Raw genomic sequence first — 27,866 nt, 5'->3', positions numbered from 1 at the left:
TCGAACTCACGACTCCCAATTCGCTAGACGGGCGCTTCTATTCCTTCAAGCTACGGAGTCACTCGACTATCTCCGTCGCCAGCAGGCCTAGAACTGAACTCGATTCCACAATCGCACATGGTTATCTTCTTTTCACAATCCAAACCCCCTTCGGATGGGATTAGATGAACATCTAACACATTGTCTGTTGTGCACATGTATGTCAAAGCGGGAGAGGAAGTTATTTTTAATTGTCGAGAGCTTCGGGCACTGCCTTCCAATCACTTATTGGTATGGCAATTAGTGTGCAGTCGGACTCTCGACGGGTCGGTCCTCGGCCGACCGAATACGGTAAGGGTGACCGTAGCACCTTACAAATGTCAATTTCTTGATTTTGCTTTGGCTGACCAAGCCATGTGGGAAATTACACTGTTGAAAATGCTTTGACATACATGTGCACAACAGACAATGTGTTAGATGTTCATCTAATCCCATCCGAAGGGGGTTTGGATTGTGAAAAGAAGATAACCATGTGCGATTGTGGAATCGAGTTCAGTTCTAGGCCTGCTGGCGACGGAGATAGTCGAGTGACTCCGTAGCTTGAAGGAATAGAAGCGCCCGTCTAGCGAATTGGGAGTCGTGAGTTCGAGTCTCACCGGAGTACGTGGATTTCTTTTCATAATTTCAAATCTCAATTTGTTCATCGAGCACATGTTCTGTTGTGCACATGGATGTCAAAGCATTTTCAACAGTGTAATTTCCCACATGGCTTGGTCAGCCAAAGCAAAATCAAGAAATTGACACAAGTTTATCATGTTATCGGTGTGATTGGAAATCAAACTTTAGACGTGCGAAACCTGCTATTTTTTTCTTACTTTGGCGACTTAGACTCACTGCATGACACACCAAGTTCAACATAGCATTTGTCAAAACCATAAGGTGACGAGTCTTTTTCATTTTATGCTGAAGATTTATCTTTCTAGTACGCCGATAACAAATTTTATACAATGTTGAAGTGCTAAGACCACATAACAAAAGCACGTGTCTAATGAACAAATTGAGCTTCAAATTGCAATAAAAATCCCCGTGCTCCGGTGGGAGTCGAACACACGACTCCCAATTGACTGGACGGGCGCTTTTATTCCTCCAAGCTACGAGCAGGGTAGCTACTCAGAACGGCTAATACAATTCCCGAGTTTTTCTTATTAGCTTTATGAAAAATTTGCCGATTCTAAAATATAGCAATTTAGAGTGAAAATTAAATGTAATATTCTTAGAAAAACTTAAGATAATGAATATGTTCAATCCCTTATTTAGCTAAATCTAGTATTGTTTGATTTGTTTGTCCGTATGAAAAAAAAATTGACGAATATCAAATTAAAACTTCGACATCTTTAGAGAAGATTCGCGGAACTCAAGCTGGATCAAATAGTAGAATGTATTCAGTTATTAGTGAAAAATAAAACAAAGAGGATATTCGTAGAAGATCGAAATTCCAAGAGACAGCACTTTTGCACTGCCCATATTCGCATAGTCGATGTAACCACCATTGGCAATGCCACCGTACAAAAGGTAATATCTGACGCGTGTGCATATTTGTGACCAGTTTTATTCAAAAGATCATCAAATCTAACCCTTAGTTAGATGTCAACGCGGAAAAAAGCTTGAACTTTATATTTATTCATTGTTAAAATTCCAAAAGTATGTTAAAAAGTGCAGTGGCGCTTACATCGACTATGCGAATATGGGCAGTGCAGTTGTTGTACGATCCTCTGTACTATTTCTGAAAAAGATACCGGTAAGATTTCAGCAGTCTTTCCTTAAAGATTATTGGCAAACTTGTTTGCTAACTGATAGAGCGATAATAGAAAAAAAAAGTTATTGGGGTTTGGTGGTATATTTGGAAAGATTACTCGTGAAAGATAAAGAACTTTGGAAACAATTTCTAGGGCATTCTCTGAGAATGACTGGTAAAATCCTAGTTGAATTTTTGGTGGTAGTTATGCAATTTCAGCGAAACTGTTTGCAATAGAGTCTATGGTAACTGCAGAATGTCAGGTAGATTGCTTTATAGTTTCTACGAGCAATTTATGAGATCGAAGAAAACTTTAAAATTGAAAAAATCCCACTGGTGTTCATCTAGTATTCTGGTATTTCATCAGTCTTTGAGAATCAACTAGAAACTACATCCTTTTTGGAATTCTTTTTGTGACTCTTTGGGAACTCCTCCAAAAATTTCATTTCAGGAAAAAGGCGTTTTAAATACCTATTTCTTCAAATTTTCATCAAGAATTTATTCTGGAGTGTGTATTTCCTCTGTTAATTTCTCCAAGGGTAAACCATGAATTGCTTGAGATGTTTCTTCAGAATTTACTCGAAAAGTTCCTATCAGAAATCCTTTTTGAAGTTTCTCTGCTGAGTATTTGTTATTTTATAGGTGTTTTTGTATTTGCTGAGTATTTGTTCAGTATTTCTCCTGGAAATTCCTTTAAAATTTACTCCAGATATTCGAATATTCTTGCAGGCGACCCTTCAGGACTTACTTTTGGCGTTTCTATAGAAGTTTTCAAGAATTTATGAGGACATTTCATCAGAATATTCAACGAGAATTTCTTCGAGAGTTCCTCCAGTAAAGCCGCCAAGAGTTTCTTATAAAATTTCTTAGATTTTTTGTTCTGTAGTTTCTTCGGAAATTTCTTTGACAGCTCCTCCAGTAGTTCTTTTGAGAATTCCTTCGTGATTTCCTGCACGAATTCCTTTAACCCTAGTAGGATATTGGAGAATGACCCAAACAGTCTCACTGAACATCGTGGTGTGCCTAGCTTAACATCCTAGGAGGGTAAATAGGTCCTCATGCATTTTTTTCAAAAATTCCCTGAGATATTATCCAGCATATCCCTATGAATTTTCTTCGGGATTTTTTTTCTCTGATTTCTTTCCAGAATCCTTTCAGAGGTTTCTTTGTTATGCTTCCATAAATTCTGCCGGGAATTCCTTCAGGATTTCCTTTGGAAATAACTTTCGTGGTTCGTAAATTCCCTAACATTAGTTTCCCAAAATTGCAGTCGGGGCGAGTCATAGGAATCCAGCCACAAAATTCTACGGTCTGCGTTTGGTGCGACGCAATGTGAAAGTTACATTTTGAGTTGTTTGTTGGAGTACCTACATAAAGTATGTATTTATCAGAAATAAGGCTGACACAAATTTCGATTTTCTCTAATGTCACCGCCCCCTCGGAAAATTTTGGTCGAAATTCGACATTTTGAGGGGGGACACAAATAAATTATTCAAGAAATTTAAACTTTTTAAAATGAAATTAGAGTCGTCGAGAAAATTTCTAAACAAATCCGATGAGTTTGACGATTTTGCCTATTTGTTTGGGTAATTTTGCATCAAATGCACTTATTATTTATCATCCCCCCCTTAACGAGTCAACGAGTAAAGTGACAAAAGAAGAAAATGAGATTTGTTCCGGCCTAATTTCGGGAACAAACCTATTCAAGGGTTCCCTCTGAAGGTTCATCAAGAATTAATTCAGAAGCCTTCACATAAATACTTATAAATATTCGTTGAAAATGCATCCTTTCAAGAAGTTTTAATGAATTGTCTCCAGAATTTTCTATATTATTCTTTTGGTCATATGTACTGTTCTTCCAAAATTTAGTACTGTTCTGTGCACCATCAAAAAATTTGAAGTATTTTCATGTGCAACCCGGAGTAAGCTTACGTGATGCTTTTTGGGAGTTTTCCGCATTTTTTTGTTGGAATTCTTCGATATACTTTTGCAATTTATCCACAACGCAGTGCAATGTAGGAATATTATTATTTATTTTTCAGTGATTTATATAACTTTTTTTTATTTTTTCCTCAAAATTCTTGATTGAGGAGCTCCTTGTATCTGATTTTATTCTGGAAGTTCCTTAGGGTATTCCTCCTAAATATAATAATTTATTGTTAGAGATATTTTAGCGTTTTATTGATTATTGTAATGCATCCAGGAATTTCTGCCGGATTTTAAGAACGTTGGTTTTCTCCAGAATCTTCGTAAATAAATGTTCTAGAGAGATTTCCCAGAAGTGGAAACTTCAGAACACATCCCAGACAGATCTTTTAGAATAATTCCGACAGAAAATACTGAAGGAACTTCTGGAGGAGTCCTAGGTAGTTTTTTCTGATGAATTTTCGAGAAGCTTGCGCAAGATTTCTCGGAACACGTGCTGGACAAAATCCTGCAAGAATTACCGAAACCAAAGCTTCGATGAAATTCCCGGAGGATTCTTGCTGGAACTTCTGAAAGTATTTTCGAATGAACTAGATCAATTCTGATATAGAAAACGTTTGAAAGAATTCCTACAGGAACTCTCAGAGGATTTTTTTTTTTGAAAAACAAGTGGGGAGGAGTTTCCAGATGAAATTTCCAGAGAAACTTCCAGCAGATATGCCGGAGGAACTTCCGAGAGAATTCTCGAAGGAACTTCTAAGGGAATTCTTGTGGACACCTTAAAAAAATAAGAGCATCCTGTGCAAGAGTTCCCGGAAGAACTTTCAAAAGGATTATCCGCATAATTTCTTGATAAATTCTTGAATGAATTTCTGAGATAATTTCGATACAGTTTTTTGAAGAAATTCCTGTACCCTCTGGAAACAATCCTGCAGCAACTTCCGAAGAAATCTCAGAAGAAAATTTTGAAGAGCAAATCGAGACAAGTTTCCAGATGAAATTTCCGAAGGGACTTTTCGGCTGAATTCTTGTGGGAACATTCAAAAGATTTTCATTAGAACCTCGTGCAAGCATTTCCGTAGAAACTTTCAAAAGCATTAGCGGAAGAATTTTCTGGAAATCTCTTGATGAATTTTTAGAGAAAAAAATTTCTGGGAGGATGTCCAGATTTTATTAAAAAAATCTAATTGGACTTTTGAAGATATTCTTGAGGAACTGCTGGGAGAGTCCCTACACAAAAGGTTCGGATGAAGGTACTTCCAGAACAATTCCCGGAGAATCTTCCGCGAGAATTTGCAGAGAAGCTTTTGGAAGATTTCCTGTAGAAACTTCCCGATGAATCTTTGAGAGAACACCAGGAAGAAGCTTAGGAAGAATTTTTGGAATAGCTCACAAGGGCGAATCTGGAAGTATTTTTGAAAAAAAAAAACTTATGAAAACTTCCTTCGCAATTCCTGAAAGAATTCCTTGGAAAACTTGTAAGAAACCACATGGTAGAACTTTCGGAGAATTCTTGGAGTAACATTCGAAGTAATTCCCGAAGGTATCTTTAGACGAATTTCCGAAAGAAGTTTTAGACGCATTTCCGGAGGAGCTTCTGTAAGAGATCACAGAAGAATTTATACACAAGTTCCCAACGAAACTTCTAAAAGAATCCATTCAGGATCATCTGAAAGAGTTCCCGATGCAAATTTCGGAAGAACTGGGGATTTAAAGGGTATCAAGACAACTGCAGATCCTTTATCTGCATGAAGAACTGGACCGACCCAAATTTACAAAATGGTTTATCCAAGGGAACAAATTCAAAAATCGATTCATAGTTTGCTTTGGAGAGATTTGTATTGCTTGAGAGTTGGACAGCTGTCGAAAGGAGAGATCAAAGACTCTTTGAAATTCATTTAAGGTGTTGAAAAAAAAATGTACAAAAATCTGAAAAAAAACGCAGTGACTAATAGAAAAGGTAATCTTTAGTATACAAAAATAGAAGATTTTTCTTATATTTGAAAACACAATTTTCACTGGAATTTCTCGAAGATTTCCCAGTATAACTCGTGCAGGAATGCTCGGAGGAACTCCTAAAAGTATTACCGAAGGAGCTTACAGAAAAACTTTCCGTGGAATTTGAAAAGAAATATTGAATTCCTGGAGGAAGTCTCAGTGGAACTCTAGAGAAATTCCCAGTAGAACTCCTGAAAGGATGGAACTCTTTAGAGGAAACTCCAGGAATTCCCGGAGAAACTTTATCAGGAATTCTCGGAGGAACTCCTAGAGAAAATTTTAATGGAATTCCAAGAAAAATTTCTGAATCAACATCTTAAGGGACTTCTAATTTCTGCATGATTAAGCATTAGAAGTCCAAAGTCCTGAAATTCCTCATAAAATTTTCAGAAAGACTTCTTAATAAATTCTCAGTGCAACTCCTGCAGGAATTCCAGGAGGAACTCCTAGAAGTATTCCCGGAGAAACTCCCAGGGAAAATCCCAATGAAACTCCTAGCGTGGAACTCACAGAGAAGTTGCCTATTAAAATCGTAAAGGAATTCTTAATGAAAATGTAGAGAAACTCCCTACGGAATCTCTAGAAGAATTTCTACTGGAATTTCTCAAGGGATTTCCTACGTTACTTCTGAGTTCTTGAAGATTATATGTACATCAGAACCCGCTACTGAGATCCTGAAATTCCTTTGGAACTTTCAGTGAAATTCCTGAAAAAATTTTCAGTGAAACTCCTAGAGGAATTCCCCAGCGGAAGCTCCTTAATATATTCCCTACGTAACTTCTGAATTCTTCAATATTAAGTGCTGTTTGCAGTTCAGAAAGAAATATTTGGCTTATCATCATGCATGGGAAATTCCTTGCCTGAATCGCTCTAGAAACCATTTTTCTTGGTCCAGGTACGTAGTTACGCAAAAATGACAATTCAAATGGCAGTCACTGTAGAAAGTTTCTGCCAGGAAACGATCAAGAACTTTCTTGAGTAATTCCTTTTGAACACGAAACTAGGCTTTGACCATTAGGATCCAAGGCGGAACTCAGGAGTACGCAATTGAATATTCAGTGAAACTCTTGAATTGTTTATCCGTGAAACTCTTGCACAACTTCCTGGAGAAATTCTTAGAAGTATTCCCAGAGAAATTCCTAGAGAAATTCCGCGTGAAACTCGTAGAGAAATTCCAGTGGAGCTTCTAGAAGAGTTCCCAGTAAAACTCTTTGAGGAATTCTCAGTGGAAATCTAGAGAATGGCTACGTAAATTCTGACTTCATGAAGATTATACATTGGAATCCCCAGCAGAACTTCTAGAATATTTCACCACTAAATTTCCAATGGAATTTCAAATGAAATAACTGAATATATTTTCAGTGAGACTCCTGCAAGAATTCCTATAGGATCTTCCAGAAATATTCCCGAAGGAGCTCCTAGAGGAATACTCTAAGGATTCACTAAAGGTAATTCAAATGGAATTTCTGAAGGAATTCTCAGTGGAACTTTTAGAAAAACTACCAGTGAAATTCCCCAGGGGAAACTGGGAAACCAGAGAAACTACTTGAGAAGTAGAGAAATTTACTGTGGAACTCCTGGAGCAATTTTTGATCGAATTCAAAAAGAAATTCGTGATGCAACTCCTAAAGGAATTTCCTACGTAATTTCTGAATTATTCTCGTTCAAAAATACGAATCCCAGCTGGAACACCTGTAGTATTTCAGACTGGATTTCCTAATGGAAGTTTTAGTGAATCAGTAGCAAAACTTCTGGTGAAATTCCTAAACGAATTTCCTACGCAACTTCCTCATTTCGTCGCGAAGTTTCAAAATTTGCCCCATAGTGCAGCCAACCAGCATTGAACCAAATCAGCCGAAAACTTTTCCGACTGCCACCGACGACCGAGTGTGCGGCGCGAAGAAGTGACACTCTGCCCATCGCATCGTTACCAAGAACTTCGTAGCTAGATGTAGATGGCCTCAAGTTCTACAAAAGCGTTCGACTTCTTCGGGGCTAGTAGTTTTTGCCTCTTGGAAGAAAAGTTATTTCGATTCGATTTTGCTTCCTAGCTAGTTGTCTGAATCTGCCGACGAAGTTAAGGCAAAACTTTTCTCCACAAACGGCAACTCACCTTCTCTTGTGTGTTCTGGACCAGAACTTCTGGCGGTGGCTTCAGCGAACTCTGTGTGAGTTACCTACTCGTAGAATTTGTTGTGACACTTGACGAAATCAAATTAGCACTTTTGTTGTTTTTTTGCTCACCCCACTCTGCACTGGCACTGTTCCACACTCAAGCCGGTCGCGACGCAGATAGCGAGATTCGCGCGCAATATGATTTCGCGTTGAGAGGAGAGGGAAATCGCGAAACGTCGATGACTGACGGCGACCGGTCGGCGGCGGGCACGCACGCGGTTGGTGGTTCGTTCAAGTTCACGGTTCGCGATCAACTGAAATTGTTCTCCGCACGGCGCACACACATCCGATCTGCGTCCGTCTGGCTACTGACTGATGATGAGGATGCTCAAAGTTTGCTCGCTCACAACTCATCAACCACACACAAAAATGTTATTATCGATGGACGCAAACGACGACGACGACGACGACGACGACTGTGAGGGCGAATAGCGCACGGTGTGTTGAAACAGGATTATTATCGCACTTTCATGAACCTAAAATATTTTTTCGTTATAAGTTAGCCTTAGCTGTATATATTAAGATTCTGAAGGTTAAAAAATCTTTCATCGGGGAAAATTAAAATAAATTCGATTTTAGTAGTTTACCCCTTTTCCCATATGATATGGTATTACGCAAATCTGATGAGCATAAACTCCGCTAGAAAAAGTCCCCTTTCTATTAATAAATTTGAAACCATTTAGAGAGAAACGAATGTAAAAGTCTTTACAACGAGTTTAAATTTGTTTGGCGTTCGTTTCATGTGTCCAGCCCACTTCAGTATGCCGAAAGTCATAAATCGTAATAGTCTACATTCCTTTCATTTGTCTGGCACATGGATATTTGTAATGGAGGTAAACAAATACTTCCCATTAGTGCGACTCATACATTTGAGGAAGCGCCATACACCTGTGACTCGTAGCATTTGCAGCACATACTCTTTATGTGATAATTTGCCTGAAATGGTAGGCATCAGTTGCACATACTTTGCATGTCAAACCACATCCACATGGATATTTGCCAAAAAGTATGAGTCGACTATACTGAGCGTGCATGACTCATTTGTTAAAGTTCTGCTTCTGATTTGTTGAGGACTTTTGTCCATACATAATCTTAAAATTAAGATTTGCGTTGTCATATTATGTTTATGCATTCAAAAATGATTATTCAACATTTGGTTTAAAATAAGTCACACCGGAGCAAGTTAAAATGGGCGGGGTAAGAAGAAACAGCGGGTTAACGTGATATTATCTAGTCATGATAAGCAATTTGAATGTCATAACATTTGTTTAATCAAACAATCATTTGGTCAACGATAATTATACATATTGTATTGAAACCTTTTTTCAAAACATCACAAGTTTTAATTAAGAATTTACCGAATGCAACGCATGCCTAATATATGTCAATGTGAATGACATCTTATAGTATAAGCCTAGCATATATTGGAAACATATCAATTTTGCAAGTAATCTGATGAATTGCAATAATGGTAGTCTCGTTTTTTTTATGTTCGTCTAGGTTATCTGTAGTTTTATTTTATAAGACACTTTGGTCATGATAAAACTTCATGCATTTTAATGGTTTCAATGTTATGACTGCATAAAATGAAGTTTCCTTTTCCCAAGTAAAATCCCTTTATTTTTGCAAAGTGAGTTTGACAACAGATTCAGTATGGGAAGAAATGTCTCTTGTCCTTGCAGAGCGTGATAAAAACGAATTAAAAAGTCACCCGTACACTCGATACCTTCTAACCATATTCTATGTGTCATAACTATTTAGCAATTATATCCAATGATTCCGAAATGAAGCATAAAATAACTAATAAAAATTCTTAAAAAAATGTATTGAAACCTCAAATTGCGTCAATCTACACATCACTGTTGTTGTTTTTTAAAATATATTTTATGGCATTCCCTATGATTTTGCATTCTTTGATAGATACTAGAGATGGTCGGGTTTCGGGTTTCCAAACCCGAAACCCGACACGAACCCGAACCCGTCGGGTACGGGTCGGGTTCGGGCTTGGAATTTTTAGAAAATTCGGGTTCGGGTCGGGTCCGGGTTTGAACAATTTCAAAATTCTCGGGTACGGGTCTGGTCGGGTTTGAATAACGTCAGGTTCAAGTCGGGTTTAATACCAGTGTAGATAAATCAATATTTTCAAAAATGCTTTATTTGATATGTCCGATACATTTAACTATTTTTTCTTAACTCGGGTTTGGTTCGGGTTTATTGACAAATATTTTCTCGGGTTCGGGTCGGGTTCGGGTTTGATCGACGAAAATTTTTCGGGTTCGGGTCGGGTACGGGTTTGACAGAACAAAAACTTCTCGGGTTCGGGTCGGGTTCGGGTTTTGAAATTGAAAATTGTTCGGGTACGGGTCAGGTTCGGGTCTGTAAAATCTGAAACCCGACCATCTCTAATAGATACGCATTTCGACCTCAACTGTTAGGTCATCCTCAATGCCTCGTACTTAATTCGATATTCTGTTTACGTACATGTATTCCGCTAACATGCCCAGGTTCATCATCATCAAATCCGAAACTATTTCAATCAAACATTGATTGATTTCACAATAAAAAGTGATTACATATGCTTACCTTGAAGTACGTGTATCAAAGGCGTGTGCCGAAAAAGTAATCAAAAGCTATTCTCTTAGGGCTGATTTCTTCACCTCGACTTAACCGGTAAACCATGTACCGGTACATACCCATGTAGTTAAACCTGGTTTAACGCTTAAGCCAGGGTGAAGAAATCGGCCCTATGTGTCCATCATGCAAACAAAAGTATTCATAGGATGAATTTTCACTTGTTAGTAAAAAATTGAGCCCTGCAAAATCAGAGCACAATATACATAAAAGTTCTTACTATATTCGAAGAGCTATCAGTATTTCTGCTAAATGAGCTCAAAACAAGTTAATTTACAGTTAACCTGAATGTAAAAAATACGCGTGATTAAGTCACCATATTTGTTTAATGATTTCCCAATCGAAGCATCTTTCGTGGCCTGTGATCGTTGTTTAGGTGTATCGTTACATGGTTTGGCACTCAAAGTATGTGCAACTGATGCCTACCATTTCAGGCAAATTATCACATAAAGAGTATGTGCTGCAAATGCTACGAGTCACAGGTGTATGGCGCTTCCTCAAATGTATGAGTCGCACTAATGGAAAGTATTTGTTTACCTCCATTACAAATATCCATGTGCCAGACAAATGAAAGGAATGTAGACTATTACGATTTATGACTTTCGGCAGACTGAAGTGGGCTGGACACATGAAACGAACGCCAAACAAATTTAAACTCGTTGTAAAGACTTTTACATTCGTTTCTCTCTAAATGGTTTCAAATTTATTAATAGAAAGGGGACTTTTTCTAGCGGAGTTTATGCTCATCAGATTTGCGTAATACCATATCATATGGGAAAAGGGGTAAACTACTAAAATCGAATTTATTTTAATTTTCCCCGATGAAAGATTTTTTAACCTCCAGAATCTTAATATATACAGCTAAGGCTAACTTATAACGAAACAATATTTTAGGTTCATGAAAGTGCGATAATAATCCTGTTTCAACACACCGTGTAGCGTACCATGCCGCGCCGGCCGTCGTCTATCACAAGCGAGTGGTTACGTGCGGATGAACTAGGCAGCAGCAACCGAAGCAACACAGCTGCCGGCCGGTCGGGCTTCTGGAAGCTATGAGAAACCACCAGCACCAACAATTCGAATAAGGATGACTCATGGAATTGTACCTACCAAGCGTCGAATAGACGCGATTAAAACTTGCTAAAATTGTGATGGTTGGGAATCCTCCAGGAGTACACGAGACCTTTTTATGGGATTGTGGGACGAGTGTTTTTGGTGACTCTTCTCTAGTTACAACAGGTATTATCACGTTGCACACGACATCACTGCACAGAACACAGTCGAACAGGTTAAATTAGTGCGATTCAATTCCGATGAATCACACTTTTCGTCAACCGAGCACGCAATTGAATATACTAATTGCGGTTAGAACAAAAACAGTGAAATTGAATCACGATTGCAGCTGTATTTCGTGATGTTTTGCAAGTTATTGCATCAGAAGCTGAAACTATGAGCAGATCCTAACAGATGCTTTGCCATTCAGAACAAGATTTACAATACTCATAAATGTGTGAGGATAAGCGTATAGTCATGAATTTGATCACCATCCTTGGCAGAAATTCTGCAATAAGACACCAGGGAGGTGGTTTCCTGGGTATTGTGGAGTTGACCGGAGAATTGCCTACTATAACCTCAATTCAACTTGCTGTTGGTTGGCTCATCATTTTCACTGTAATTAAGACACGATTCGGAAGGCCGTATATCCTTTCAACAATGTTTTCTGGAGTCAGGAACCTATCTCTTTCAAACTCAACCTTTGCTCTACAAAACTTGGGTATTCGAGGGGAACAAACTTTGTGGTATCGGCGGAGTTTGTAAACATGAGACCTGCGACAAGAATGTGTCCGTGTAAATACCATCTAAATGACCCGACAGAAATTGTGTCAGGTGAAAATTCACCTCGACGCACAGTGGCAGGGCTCCATACAAAGGTCGGACAAAACCTCAAATGTTAACCGAAATGGCTAAAATTCACAGGATATGATGATTTTAGTGCTCTAAATCTATTTCTGATATGGAATTTTTCATATATTTTGATTTTACTATATTAGGGTGGTCCAAAATTTTGAAATCTGCTGATTAGCGGAAGCATATAAAAAGTTATCGATAATAAGCTATCACGATGTGATTTTTGAACGTAGATTTTGATTAACCTTTTAATTTGGGAGTTCATAAATCATATATTGGTATTAAAATTAACTATAGTTGTGTATTTTTTGCCGTTAGGGTGGTCCAAAACCTTTAAAAGTACATAAATCATTAGAAAAATTCGATCACCTACGTTTTCTTTTAATGGATCAATTCAAATATACACCAATGTTGGCTGACAAGACACGGTCTATTCTCAGGGACTGTCCATAGACCACGTGACGTTTTACGGTGGGTACACGGAGGTGAATAAACGATTTAAAATGGGGTCAGATAGTGACATATAGTGATGTGCGTAAAATTTTAACTGCTTCTCATCAATCTCGTTTCAACTTTTTCGTATATGCTCGGGTTGTAATGCACATTGATTTCTGATATTAAATGTCAAAGCAACCAAAACAACCCCATCTATTAAGAATTGGCAAAGGAGTTGTTGATAAACGATCATCAGAGATTGATAAATAAATTGATGAACAGTAGTGCACCAGCAAATATTTTTAAAATATATAATGTCATTCAGTTGAAAGATGTTCTACGAAAACGCATCAATAACATACAATAAAACTTCAAGTTTTTGAAAAAAAATATAAGGGTTTTCACTAAAAAGCGGTTTTTACAATTGCTTTTGCCTTTATTTTATTTTTAAGAGCTAGTAGTATTTGGTGGTCTTTAACAATGCGGGATGTAGATAGTATCTCAGTAAATAAAGACTTAATCATCTGTAGTCATCACTCCCCTCCTCTCCAGCTGACTGTTTTTAACTGGAGCACCCGCCTTCTTGTGTTTTTATGTTGAAGACTAAAACAATATTAAAAAAAAAAAATAATAAAAAAAAATTTTAATGTTAAAGCCATCAAGTTATTACTAACACCCCTGATTCCGCTCCCCTCCCCTATGACCACGTGACTTAGTGAAGGTCTCTTACTAGAATGAGGATTACACTAATTTGTTAGTATTCTGAAGTCATTTTGAATTATGTTAAGAGAAAATATAAACTTAAAACAATTTGACTTCTTCCACAACCATGCGGCTCCATCGTAACCTGATAGAAAAAAAAAATCGCGCTTAGCGCAAAAATGCGCAAACAGTGTCCTATATAGCCAAAAACTACACAAAATTACACGTCAGATCCGGGATACGGCATCGTTTTCTGACGTTTCCTAAACAAGTACTAGATATCTTTAATACGAAGTTTTTCTCCAAAATTTCAGAAAAGTCAATATTTTTGCATGCTGTAAAAACATAATAATTTTGTGATTGGACTCCAAACAAACTCTGAAATGTAATGGCTTTTTATGCCCAAAAACACCAATAATAATGTCACATTATCAAACTCCCCCTAAGTCTTACAATGAGCTCATAAAGAAAGCTCATAAAATAAAAACATAAACATCAGTAAAATAACACAGAAAACTTCAACTTTGAAAAAATCTACAAGACTCAATTTTTGACCAAATGTCTTGAAAATTTGAGGTTTTCTTAGTTGAAGTATCTATAATGGAAGAAAAATATTAGAAATATAAAAAAATCAAGTCGATTTTTGAGGTTTTGTCCGGCTTCCGGCCACTGTGCGACGTTGGGCCTGCACGTCCATTTAGTCATGTTCGGTATTAGCCTATACACTTGACTTCTAAGGAACCTCGTCGGTAATGTGTAGATCATCTCTTATTCCTCGTTATCGTAGATGAGCTCTCCAGTATCCAGTATAGGCAGGCCCGGATTAAGGATTGTGGGGACCCGGGGCCAGAGCTGATGTGGAGGCCCCTCTGAGGTACAAATGCGATGAACAAAACATATTTATGGATGTACGCGCTCGTTCCTGCCCTAGCAACATGCATGTGGTATTGGAGTTACGGCAGCGCTACTTTTAGTCGTATAGATGGTTATTTGACGTAATTCTAATACATTGCTAGAATTAAGTGAAATTAACTACACATCCAAAACACGCGCTGCCGTAACTATTATATGAAATGTGTGTTGCTTAGGTGGGTAGGGATCGGCCTGGCATTGCGGCGTAGCACGTGCTACTGAGGGTTCCAACTTATTACCGTTCTGACCTGATACCCCATTAACCCACAGCTGAGTCAGAGAACTAATACAGACGAGAGTGAGAGTCATAGCTTGAACTACTATTCAAAATGAATAGCTTCACTCACAAACGGAGTAGTTGAGGAGATACAACTTGCATACCGTCTACCCCCGTTGGTTTGACCGCATCTAATCTGAACACTTTTTAATTTGACCCCCTCTAATCTGCACATCGTTCAAACTAAAAATTGTTCAAACGTCATACGGCTCATGGAACGGGGTGAAACGGAACGCAGAATCAAAACAAAGCAGTAAAAAGGGTTACCATCAGTGGGCTTTTAGATGCCCACAGGGTTACTGAATGTTCAAATTAAAAATGAACCTCGATGGTTTGCATGAGGTGTCGTTCAAACCAACGGGGGTAGACGGTACAAGTTTTATAAATCTAGATTCGAGCAGAGATAAGCTACCTTCAACACCAACTGCCAAGTCAAATGATTCGACGATTGTAAAAACACTACATACAACACCTACCACCTTATTGTACATGCCATGGGGGGAGTAAACGCCCAAGCAGCACACAAGTCACAAAGGAGTGTCGACCGCGTAGGTTTTTGGGTGCACATGAGTCTTTTTTAGGTAATTTTGTCGTTGAATTAGAATTACATGAATGTAGCTCATGTACAATCAAAACCCTGCGCTGTCGATACTTCTTTGTTACTTGTGTGCTGCTTGGGAGTAATACCAAGAATGTGGAACAAAGAAAAGGAGAAGGGATAAAGAAGTAGGTATAGGGTGCACATATGAGGCTTGTTAGCAAATCGAGAACACTACCAGAGTCTTGACCATACCCCCGTTGGTTTGACCTCATCTAATTTGAACACTTTTTAATTTGACTCCCTCTAATCTGCACATCGTTTAAACTAAAAATGGTTCAAACGTCATTCTGCTCATGGAACAAAGTGAAACGGAACGCAGAATCAAAACAAAACAGCAAAAAGGGTTACCATCAGTTTGTTTTTTGATGCCCACAGGGTTACTAGAAGCTCAAATTAAAAAAAATGTACCCCGTTAGTTTGCATGAGGTGTCGTTCAAACTAACGGGGGAAGACGGTACTAGGATCCGGAATAAAGCGACGCTTTATTATTTCTTGAGCGATTCCTTGCATGAATTTCCCACGCATTGAGATAGGCCAAGAAATTTCTTGGCCTATCTGCATACTACCCATTAAAAGGAGTTTTCGGTGTTTTTGACAATCTGATCAGTGCCGAAAGCGAGAAGCCAACCCTGTGATAAAGAGGCGGATGCAGCCCACCCCGTGACCCCGTGAATTCCGTGGCCGTGACCAGAAGTTGGGGGTTGTCGTGGGACAATGGCCCTTTTTTTTTTTTTTTTTTTTTTCCTTCTAAACCATAGGGGGATAAATCTGCTCATCAGACACCCTAACAGGAAGGTTAGGGTAGTGTGGGGATGAGGCCGTCTTCTACAATGCCGGTAGAAGCCAGGACTACTCTCTCCTCGACCCACTAAAACACATTCCTATGGTCGCCAAACCCTACGTCTCTCCGGAACCACCAAGAAGGTATTGCTTCAGAGAGGGGCTAGTGCATATCGCACCCTCAAGGTTAGCTGCCGTAGCCTAGCAGCAACGAACATCGATGACTCGCACTGGAGAGTCCATCACGATAGCATGCTGGCGCTTAGCCAGTTTCCCGAGTGGTCCTCGCCACTCCCTTTGTCCTCGGAAGGCGGGCAGGGTCAACCCCGCCCGCGCCCTACTGCTGAGCGGGCATCAAGAACTGATGCCCACATGCAACCCGATCTGACCTGCTGAAGGCAAGGGTATCACTACCCTTCAGGCCTTATCAGCTGCATCCGTAGGTTGCAGACAGCAGGGTCTCACCTACCCCGACCCTTGCCGGGGACCCCTTTCCAACCGCGGGCTCAGATCCAACCCAGTAGACTGACGCCACGACAGCACCGCTACCGGGACTTCCTCTCCGCGGCCACTTAATCGCTGTAAGGGTCGATCTCGACCGCAGGGCACCGGTATGACCTACGAAGCCGACTTCGAACCCCTGGACCACCTCTTGTACTGCATCTGGACTAGCCATTCTCCGAGTCCACGCGCCACCTCCTTTGTAGCTCCCAGACGATATGGGTGATAGCCGTTGAAACGGCATTCCAGCTAATCTCATCCCTACACATTCTCTGGACCAAGTTGTCCGGAGTTGTGTCCTCCCCGCATGTGCCAAGCATGCGGTCACGCATTGCGCGAAAACGCGGGCACACGAACAAAACGTGTTCCGCCGTTTCCTCTAAACCATTGCACACTGGGCATTCGGGAGAATCCGCATGCCCGAAACGGTGTAGATACTGTCGGAAGCAACCATGACCTGTAAGGACCTGTGTCAGGTGGAATGAAACTTCCCCATGGCGCCTATTAATCCAACTATCTACCCTCGGTATCAACCTATGGGTCCACCTTCCTTTGGTGGAACTGTCCCACGCGCGCTGCCATTTGACCATAGAGGCCATCCTGACAGTCTTGCGTATGCCTCTTGTGCCGCGCATTTCGAAGCACTCCATATCCTCACTGATAAGAATGCTGATGGGCACCATACCAGTAATGACACAGAGAGCGTCGTGTGACACGGTACGGTACGCGCTTGCAACCCTCAGACACATAAGCCTGTAAGTACTTTCCAGCTTCCGTCGGTAGCATTCAGTACTTAGCGCGGTACCCCACGCCGGGCCGCCATACCTAAGTATGGACGTAGCAACACTAGCCAGAAGCTTGCGCTTACTGGCGTACACCGCTGAGCTATTGGACATCATCCGGGACAGTGCCGCAATAGCTGTGGAGGCTCTTTTACAGGCATAATCGACGTGGCTACCGAAGGTAAGCTTATCGTCGATCATCACGCCCAAGTGCTTGACAGAGCGCTTCGACAGGATAGTGCACTCTCCTACACTGATCTCCGTCTGCTGCGCCGACTGCATGTTGTTAACAACCGTCACCTCTGTCTTGTGGTGAGCCAGCTCCAGTTTTCTGGACCGCATCCACGCCTCCACAACCTTGATCGAGTGGTCGGTAGTCAACTTCACCTCCTCGATCGTTTCACCGTAGACTTCGAGCGTAATATCGTCGGCAAATCCGACAATCACCACTCCCACTGGGTACTCTAACCTCAACACCTCGTCGTACATGACATTCCATAACACCGGACCCAGGATGGAACCTTGCGGGACTCCTGAGGTTATGTGAAAGCACTTCCGACCCACCTCTGTGTCGTATACTAGTACGCGATTCTGGAAGTAGCTTCCGAGAATCTTGTACAAGTACTCCGGTATCCCCAGACGCAAGAGCGCATCAGCAATAGCAGCCCAACTGGCGCTATTAAACGCATTCCTTACATCCAGAGTCACTACCCCGCAAAAGCGAATTCCCCTCCTCTTATGCTCGAGTGCTTTCTCGGCGGTTTTTGTAACCGACAAGATAGCGTCTACGGTGGACCTCCCCTTCCGGAAGCCATACTGGTTGCTCGAGAGACCATTTACGCCCTCAGTGAACTTCAACATTCTATTGAGGATGATCTTTTCGAGCACCTTCCCCGCCGTGTCAATCAAGCATATTGGTCTATATGCCGACGGGTCTCCGGGTGGTTTCCCCGCCTTTGGCAATAGTACCAGGCTCTGCCTCTTCCAAGCTTCTGGGAAAACTCCCTCGTCCAGGCATTTCTGCATAGCAGACCTGAACATCTCAGGAGCTTCTGCAATAGCTACTTTTAAGGCCAGGTTCGGAACTCCGTCCGGACCTGGGGCCTTACCTACGCTAAGGGACTTAGCTATCCCCGCAAGTTCCACATCGGTGACCCTTTCCTCATCGCCAGCCCCAGTCCCCGGCTGTCCTACGAAAGGAGGCCAAGGACTAGGATCATGACGCGGAAAAAGTCCTCCAATGATCCCCTCCAACATCTCTGGAGATTGCTCTGTAGGAGCCATCACACCTCTCGTCTTGGCCATAACGATCCTGTAGGCATCACCCCACGGGTTCGTATTGGCACTCTGACAGAGACCCTCAAAGCAGGCCTTTTTGCTTGCTCTTATCTCGGTCTTGAGCGCGGCTTTTGCAGCGGCGAACACCACCCGCCGTTCGTTTCGCTCTTCCTCTGATCGTGCTCGCTGCATCCGCCGCCTAGCCCGTAGGCAGGCGCGGCGCAGGTCCGCAATCGCGTCGGTCCACCAGTAAGCCGGTGGCCTCCCATTTCTAGGGTGGACTCTCCTAGGCATGGTCGCATCACACGCACGTGAGAGCACCGCTACCAGCTCGTCGCCGTCTAAACGTTTCGCTCACGGCGGAGCGCTTCCCTAAATACCTCTTCGTCGAAGTATGATGTCTTCCACCTACGAGGGCTTGGCCTTGGCCTAGCCGCCTCTTCTTCTATCCGCTGTCTGCTGTTGTTGTAGTCGATACTGTAGCGAACCGCCAGGTGGTCGCTGTGAGTGTAGCCATCATCTACTCTCCAGTTCGAACTACTTGTTAGGCCAGGACTACAAAAGGTCACGTCAATAATTGACTCCGCTCCGTTTCGACTATAGGTACTCTTGGTACCGACGTTAGGGAGCATCCATTAAGTACGTCACGCTAAAATTGGGAATTTTAGACCCCCCCCTCCCCCCTTCGTACGGGTTTTTCCTATACCTAATACATTGCTTGTCACACTTTTTCAAACCCCCCCTCCCCCCTAGGACCGTGACGTACTTAATGGATGGCCCCTTAGCCAAGTCGACATCTAAGATGGCCAGTGTTTCTAGCAGGATCTGACCCCGCTGGTTCGTGAAACGGCTTCCCCATTCCACAGCCCAGGCATTAAAGTCACCCGCTATTACCACCGGCCTTCGCCCTGTTAGCACGGTCGTTAAGCGGTCCAGCATTTGCGTGAACCGCTCGATCGGCCACCGCGGAGGCGCATAACAGCTACAGAAGAAGACCCCGTTTACTTTGGCGACCACGAAGCCCTCATAGGTAGTAGACACCAACTCCTGCACGGGGTATTTACCCGTCGTCCATATCGCCGCCATTTTCCTGGTCCCATCCGAGGCCCAGTTGCCGTTGCCGGCGGGTACTCGGTATGGGTCCGAAATGATGGCGATATCCGTCTCCCACTCAGAAACCGCCTGACAAAGCAGTTGCTGAGCCGCATCACAGTGGTTCAGGTTCAGCTGCGTTACCTGCACTGTGATTTGTTGCTCACTGCGGCTTTCTTAAAGGCCGGGCACCCTGGACCACCCATCGCATGTCTGTTTTTCGAGGTTTTCCCGGTACAGATCATGCAGATGGGCGGACTCGTGCAGCTTTGGGCCTTATGACCTTCAGCGCCGCATCGCCTACACAGTTTGCGCCTGTCGGGGCCTTTGCAGTCCCACGACTTGTGTCCTGGTTCCAGACACCTGAAGCAAACCTCAGGTGGCTCGTGGAATGTCAGGTGACAAACACACCAGCCCACCTTAATACTCCCTACTTTAACGGACTTTTTAACATCCGCCACAGGTAGCTGAACCAGAGCTATCTGTGTCCCTGCTGGCCCCTTCCGCAGCCTGACGGCTGTGGCGGCCACCTGAACATCGCACTGTTGCCGCAGTGCCGTGACGAGCTCTTCCGCTTCGGTGATCTCGTCTAGGTCTTTGACCTTCAGAGTCGCCTCATGCGTAAGAGCCCTCACCTCCACTCCATCTCCAAGGACCTCTTCTGTCAGCCTCTTGTAGGCGGCGCCCTTGTGATCCTTCTGGCGCTTAAGCTCCAGGATCATTTCACCCGTACGAGTACGTCTGATACTGCGTACGTCGGCTCCAAGACCCTCGAGCTTGGCGTCGCACCTCATCGCCTTCAAGACGTCCGAGTATTTCGACTGTTCGGTCTTGATGACGATAGCGTCACCTTTTTCGCGCCTGGCACCTGCCTTCCTACGCCTTGGCTTGGCGACCTGCACTTCTACCTGCGGATTCCCCTTCTTCTTCCTCTTCCGCTCTACCTTTGTCCAAGGAGGGTCCTCTCCTTGGATCGCCCTGCTCTGCGGCTGCTGAGGGCCCACCATTGGTCGCAACCCCTTGTTCCCATCATTCCGGGACGGGCCGGCCTTTTCAGGCCCACCCTTCCCAGCTTTCCGGGAACCCTGGCTGGGGTCCGACTTTCCAGCGTTACCACCGGCTTTCGGGGTTATTATACGCCTGGCCTTGCGGGCGCCGCCAGACAGCTCCTCACCTGACGGCTGCCTCGCCCGCTTCTGCGAATGCTTGTCGCTTTTGTCGCGAGCATTCGCTTCCACTCTCTTCGGACTACCCGCGAAGGAGAAGGCCTCCGTTTGTGTAAACTTAGACGCTTTCTCCTTTGCGGGTTCCGCCGCTGCTGCAGCCAGCAACGCAACCGCGTGCTCCTGCTTGGCATTATCGACAGACGCCCTAAGCCGAAGCAAGGCCGTTTTCAGGTCCTTGCTTATATTTGACTTAGTTGTCGCAAAGTCGATAATTTTGCCGAGCTGCTGCTCAGCCACCTCAAATGCGGGCCGTCCTTTTTCTGCAACTTGGCTGATGGCCCTCAGCAACCATGCTCCGTCCATGACCTCCGCCGGCTGGCTTGCCGTGGAGTGGACAGGAGCTCCCACGCTTGAGCTGCGTAAGCAGCTACCAGCACCTGACTCCTCGCTTCTCCTTGTAGGAGACCTCATCAACCCGCTTCTTGCGAAGGGGTTGATCGCACCGCTACTACCTGATACACTTGATTTAGAATTTTGTTTACTCATATTTGATTCCCACGAGTCGCACGAGAAAGAATGTCCACCACGCCAGAGCTCTGCATTAACGCGGTAAGGGACAGCTTACTGTGGGGGGTGCCCAGGTGCCCCACAGGCTCCGTTAAAGATCGAGCATCTTTTTCACCCCCTCGATCACTCATTCCTCGGCACGGGTCGCTTGACACCTTGAATTGGGGTTAGTAGTCCTATTCTTAGCCGGCAACTACGCGGCTGACTCGCAAGCGGGGGGGTGCGTCAGGCCCCAGGACATCCGTCCCTGCTGCCCCACAATGGCCCTATGACCACTACAGTGTAGTAGTGACTACACCAACAGCAGTAATGCACCCCGTTGATCTTCGCTATTGCGAAGTCCTCTTCAACTGGAAATCGACCAGTTGTACAGATCGCCGCTAGCTTAGCCCAGTTCCCGTTGTCGGAGGATTAGAGTGCGGTACGGGTCACCAGCATGGCAATATCTGTACTTGACTCCGAGACTGACTGCCACAGCAACTGTGGCCTTACTGTGGTTTAGATTCAGCTGTGTAACCTGCACCCCTCTTCGACGTACAAAACAGGCATTTGAGTGCCGAGTTGCACTCCGTAGCATCGCCGTGACCCTTTTCTCCGAACTTCCTACAAAGTTTGCTTCTATCGGACCTTTGCTCGCCCACGACTTATGGTATTGCTCAAAGCACTTGAAGCACGCCTCTGGTGGCTCGTTGATGGTACAAAATTCCCGTCAATGTTAAAATTGGAGCAGCGATCGTTAGTCACATCCATGAAAATTTCCGTTTCAAATAAGCAGGAGCTCTGTCAAAATTGGTGCATGTCGCCATTTTTTTTTTCAAGTCACTCTAGGCACATATGTCTCACACTGCTGTTTGAAGGCGGCCAAGAGCTCCTCGACGTCGGTTATCTCCTCTAGATTTAAACAGTGGAGAGCCCACTTCCAAGGGCTATAACCTTCAGGTCCTTACCCTGGACTTCTTTGGTTAGCGCTTTGTAGGATTAGCCTTTTTGGCGCCGCATCCTTCTTCAACACCTTAATCATTTATTCCCACCTGGTGCGCCATATGCGCCCAATCTCCAGAGTCGATTTTCTCCCCTCATGACTATGGCCTCGCTGCATCTTGCGGTCTTGAAAACCATGCTTCTCCCTTGTTACGCTTGCGGATTGGCCTTATGTTTCGACCGTGATCCAGGGATTCTCCTTCCTCTGCTCTGTCTGATTCCAGGCATCTTAGCTTCTCAAGGGTTAACATTTTGGGTCTATTTTTAAATGAATTCGGCTATTGGTGTTTATGTTTGCCAAGTTATATGGCTTTGGATGAATTACTCAAAAACAAATCAATGTAGCGGATTTTCCTTTCTACTACGGCTTCCATAAGCTGCATAGTCTCAGAAGGGCTTAAGGAGTTTGGAGAGGACAATCAGTTTTCTGAAAGCTTTTAGAAGGATTGTACAGATATTCCAGAGAGGATTCACGACACTTTCGGAGACTTTCACTAAGGTCTCCGGGATTCAAAGGGCTTTCGGAACGTTTGAGGTTATTTCAGGGGTATTTCAAGGTAAATATAAGGTTTTGGGGGTTGCATAAGATTTTTATAAAAGTGTTTGCCTCTAAAATTGTCATGAAACACCGGATACCCTTGAAACATTCCTTAAACCTCCGGAAAGACTCATAACATTCCCTGGAATTGCTTGAAATGCAATTGAAACCTTCTAAAACCTTCTGGAACCCTGTTGAATTCCCCTGAAATATCTTAGAAGGACTCTGATACCAACTGAAACGCCTTGGAATGCCGATGAAACCTTTTTGAAACCCCCCTGGGGACCATCTGAAATCCTTTGGTTCTAAGTGAAACACCCATAAACCCTGATCGCATTGTTGTAATTTGTACAACACGTTAAAAAGCTCACTTTTTCTTCTCAGTTTTAGCGTGGTGCTGGCGGTGGTGGGTAACCGTGCGACTGACGGAAGGTTAATACATCCCTGATAATACCTTGAAATATTCTGAAACACTTTTAAACTCCAATTGATACTCCTTTGGAACCCCTCAAAAACAAAGTAACCCCCTTTTACCCAACTAACGACATTGACGAGCTTGCAACAGATTACTGTTTGAGTGGCTTTGTATTGACCTCGCAGCACCAAATCGGAGTTCGCCAGTTGGACTAGCGAAGCGAAGTTTTCAGCGAACTTTCTGTCATTTCTCATCCGACCCGACATGCATCCCTGATGTTTTCGTTTTCAGTCCGACGCAGTGTCGACAGTCACGACTTTATCCTACCTGGGGGTCTGTCAGTGCGAGCGCGCCAATTTTTGCGTGATAAGCATGTGTTGTTGGTGGTTAAGGTAAAACTGTACGCTAGACGCTGTTAAGAAGAAATTAAATATTTCGGTATTCATTTTTTGTTTTTTTTTTGCGAAAACTCAAACTGGAAAGTGTTTATTTACTGAAAACAATAAGCGCACGGGTACAATAAGTTAGCAAGTCCGGAATTTTGTGTGAAATTGGTTTTTGTTTTCACAACGGAAAAATGTTTCTAAGTACCATGGTGAGTCCGTCTCATCTCACCTTAAGTTCGCTAGTAATGCAGTGAAATTTGAGCGATGCTCATTCTTCGGTTTTCTTCCAAATCCACAATATTCAGCGGCTAGTGTCACCAGGCATTTAGTCGCATCGTGCTGAAGAGCGTGCGTTCGATTTCCGCCGCAGTGTCAAGCGCCATGCTTCCTTCAAAGAGCAAATTGCTCACTGGAAGCATTGAACGTGTCTGTGTCTTTAAAAAAACTGAAAATTGTGGCCATCGGAGTAAACCGTTTTAGCAATTGGTGAGATTCGGTGAACATTAGGCTGAGCTACAGCCCAAGGTTCGTTCAATAGTTGGGCTCTAGATTACTGGTTTTGTTTTCTCTTTGAACGAGAAGTGCGAAAGAATTTAAATTCAATAAAAATTCTACGAAATGATACATTTAAGATGTTCCACTGTTCAGTGAATGTTTTTTGACACTGAAACACTCCTTCAACCCTTTCTCAGTTGATATCTACCGCAAGCTCGACTTCCTCGTTGGTAAAGCGCAACAAGAGTCTCGTGAGACTCTTGTTGCGCCTTACCAACGAGGAAGTCGAGCTTGCGGTAGATATTAACTGAGAATTGCGTCAACCGATTCGGTTCAACATTAGGCTGAGGTTGCTTAACCCTTTATAAGGCAGTGGCAACTATATTGTCACCTTATACACATATTTTTTTCTGTTCGTTTAGAAAAATTTTTACAACTTCTGTTTTAACTGATGGACACATTAGGCCTTTGTGAACACTTATGATTTTTTTGAGCCATAACAAATATGAATGGGCTTTTTTAGAACAAAATGTCTCTCCAAAAACATCCATTTTTGAGTGCATGAAGGTTTATAAGCTCGAAATTCTGTTATGGTGAGCGAATTGAAAATCGAACGATGGGGAATGAAAGGCCTATGTTCCTTTTACTTGTGGACAAAATTTCAACTCGAATGCTTCATTATTATTAGAAACTCAGCCTTTTGAAAAAATGTACTATAATAAATGGGCATGTACTAAAATTCCCATAACGTCCAAAATAATTGACCAATCGAGTTTAAATCCACACAAGTAACTCATGAATATTAGGGCAATAACCTGTCAAAAAATCAGCATGATTGATTAACGCATCACAAAATAACAACATTTTAAACTTTGTTGACAAAAAGTTGAAATTTAGACCAATTTTTTTCATACAAAATCGACCATTGAATTTTTTGAAAATAAAAACGTTTTTGTTCATTACACCACATGTACTTTATATTGCAATGTAGAACGAGTGAATTTCGTGCCTGGTTCTCTCGGCCTTATAAAGGGTTAAAGATGCATTCAACATTTGGGTTCTAGACTACTTTTTATTAAACTAATCATCACGAATCATCAGATAAAAATAAAAACAACGGTTTTAACTGTTAAACAATTGGCAGCTGTGAATGGATTTCCATGGCGTACAATTATAGACACATTTTTTTTAATGTAATGATGTCAAACTAAGCAATAGAAATGAAATGAAATCTGGCGTTCGATTTGAATAAGTCGTATGTTTGCTGTGACTGCTACACAGATAGGACCTGTTTGCCCCTAATACCGATACTAAATATGTAAGCTCTACTGTACAAGTTCTAATCAACCGACAAGGTATTAGGTAGCTAGTGTCCGAGCAATATTGATAGTAGTTATAGTTGTAGCATTCTATCCAACAAAATTTATCATTCTCTTTCATTTTTATATGGCATATCGATCGCTTAACGATCGACGATAGAGCCGATCGTAGGTAGAAACCCGATGTCCACAAAATATTGCACGCGGTCAGCAGCCACTCTGTAAAATTGGACCAAGTTAGTCTAGAATAAAACACCAAGTGATACAGTCCATTTTCTATCTGTTCATTCGAGTGTCTGCATGTGCATAGTGAATAATTGTGAACAAATTTAAGTACCAATAAACCTATCTATTCTCCATCAAAGCTCCGCGAGTTCAACCTATTAAGGCTAAACTGGAAGCATTTCCTCACTTTTTGGTTTTGGATTTTTTATTAAATAATGAAGCAATATTTTCAAATCGGTTTTCGTGCACATGTAGAGTATGGATCAAGGTATCTTCTGATTTTTTTATGTAGTGGAAAATGTTTTTCGTTTTTGCAGAAACCATTTTTTAACGAAATTTCACAAAAAATGGTTTTTGCACAAATGGAAAACATTTTCCACCTCAAAAAAAAATCAAAAGATACCTTGATCCATACTCTACATGTGCACGAAAACCGATTTTGAAAATATTGCTTCGATATTTAATAAAAAATCCAAAACCAAAAAAAATGAGAAAATGCTTCCAGTTTCGCCTTAAGTGCAATTTTCTCACGATTCCAGAACCAGTGATTAAGTGTACAAACGAACAGGACCTATTCAAATCGAATGCCAGAAATAAAAGATCTTTTTTACGTGAGAAAATGCCACCTGCTTTGTCAGAATTCGGATGGACAAGGAGAAGGGGAGGAAATGTTGATGCAATCGGTCGTCTATTGCAGATTGTTTGCTAACATGAGTTCCTGTGAGATTTAGGGAATGGCTGCGTCACAGGTTCACGTTGGCCGTGATTTCCTGATTGTTTTGTAAAGTTTTGTAAATTGTAGATTGTATAATAACTGCTCAGATAGGAAAATGCTCTTTGGTGTAGGTATATATCAAACCTTATATCCTTCAGTCGTACGATAATTTATCGTTGGAAAATGCATACCTGAAATGAGAAGAAATGATAGAAGATGTAAGTGATTGTGTATAATTTTGAAAATGGCAAAACAAATTCTAATTTAGGTTTCACTTTATTTAGTACAAACTGTTGAAAATCGTTTTGAGCTTAAATGATTCGAAAAACTTAGTAGGAGTTCAAACAGTTGAACATCAATTTAAGCAAATCGAGCAACTTCTAATGGCACTCAAGCAAAAGTTTAAACTGACAGGCGTCAGTGCATAACATATCGCCAGCTCCAAATTACCCGGACCAATGGGCTCGAGGCTGAAGAGACGATGGAGGGAGCAAACAACGTAATTACAGCCTATGCTAACTTGCAGCGAGTTGAACCGTTGCCCTGATTGCTGCTGTTGATGCTGTCTGTAAGTGTGCACCGACAAACAGACACTCGAATAAATCTGCTCCTCCGTAATTGGATTAATTTCGTTTCTCAAACACAGCCTATGTGTACCAAAGTCGATTGAGGCGGAGGGCCCCCATTTGAGAACAAAGTTCTCCAGGCAGCCGGCAAACTCAGCCAATCTGCCCCGGGGCCGGGATTTCCGGACGGATGGATAGATGGCCGAGGACGGCGGTGGAGTGCAGCACAATAGATAAAGTCGAAGTGTGAATTTATTGCCTCTAACTGTGGTCGTCGTCATCCTGGTCCTGGTCCTAGCTGGCTGGCTGTCGATTCCGGGCGGTAAACTTTTCCTCTCACGAGAAAGTTGATCTACTAGGGTTTTTTTTTGTTTTTGGTGTGTTACAAAAGCGCAAAAATTGCTAGTAAACGCCCAGGCATCACACCAACAACGGGCAGGAACAACTTTTGCCAATCATCAGGTCCTGGAGGAGGACTAACTCGCTGGGTTTGGGGAGAGAAGGGTTGAAATAGTCATTCTAATTATAATTTTTATTATTTTTTCCAGATATTTCATAATTAATTCCTGTTAGGATTCCTTCAAGAGCAAGAAGAATCCGTGATAGGATTTCTCCATTAATTTTTGCTGTGGTTCTCCCAAGAATTTCTGGTGGTTCTTCTAGAAATTTCTCCGGAACTTCCAGGACTTCTACCAGGAATTCTTCCCCGAAGATTTCTATG

General features: G+C 42.3%; 1 protein-coding gene across 2 annotated transcripts in view; it reads right to left on the bottom strand.

Moving 5' to 3' along the window:
• LOC134289759 (proteoglycan 4-like) overlaps window positions 1-27,866 on the bottom strand; it is a 205,216-nt gene that overhangs the window by 163,707 nt on the left and 13,643 nt on the right. The window contains exon 1 of one of the 2 annotated variants that reach the window (XM_062856209.1): window positions 7,812-8,184. The exons of the other annotated variant lie outside the window; for it this stretch is intronic. The gene's annotated coding sequence lies outside the window, so the exon portion shown is untranslated. Of the gene's footprint in view, window positions 1-7,811; window positions 8,185-27,866 lie in introns of those variants that run through there. 2 annotated transcript variants of the gene reach the window in all.

Source organism: Aedes albopictus, chromosome 3 (assembly GCF_035046485.1).
Source record: "Aedes albopictus strain Foshan chromosome 3, AalbF5, whole genome shotgun sequence".
NCBI lineage: Eukaryota > Metazoa > Arthropoda > Insecta > Diptera > Culicidae > Aedes > Aedes albopictus.
This window is presented reverse-complemented; position numbering and strand designations above follow the sequence as displayed.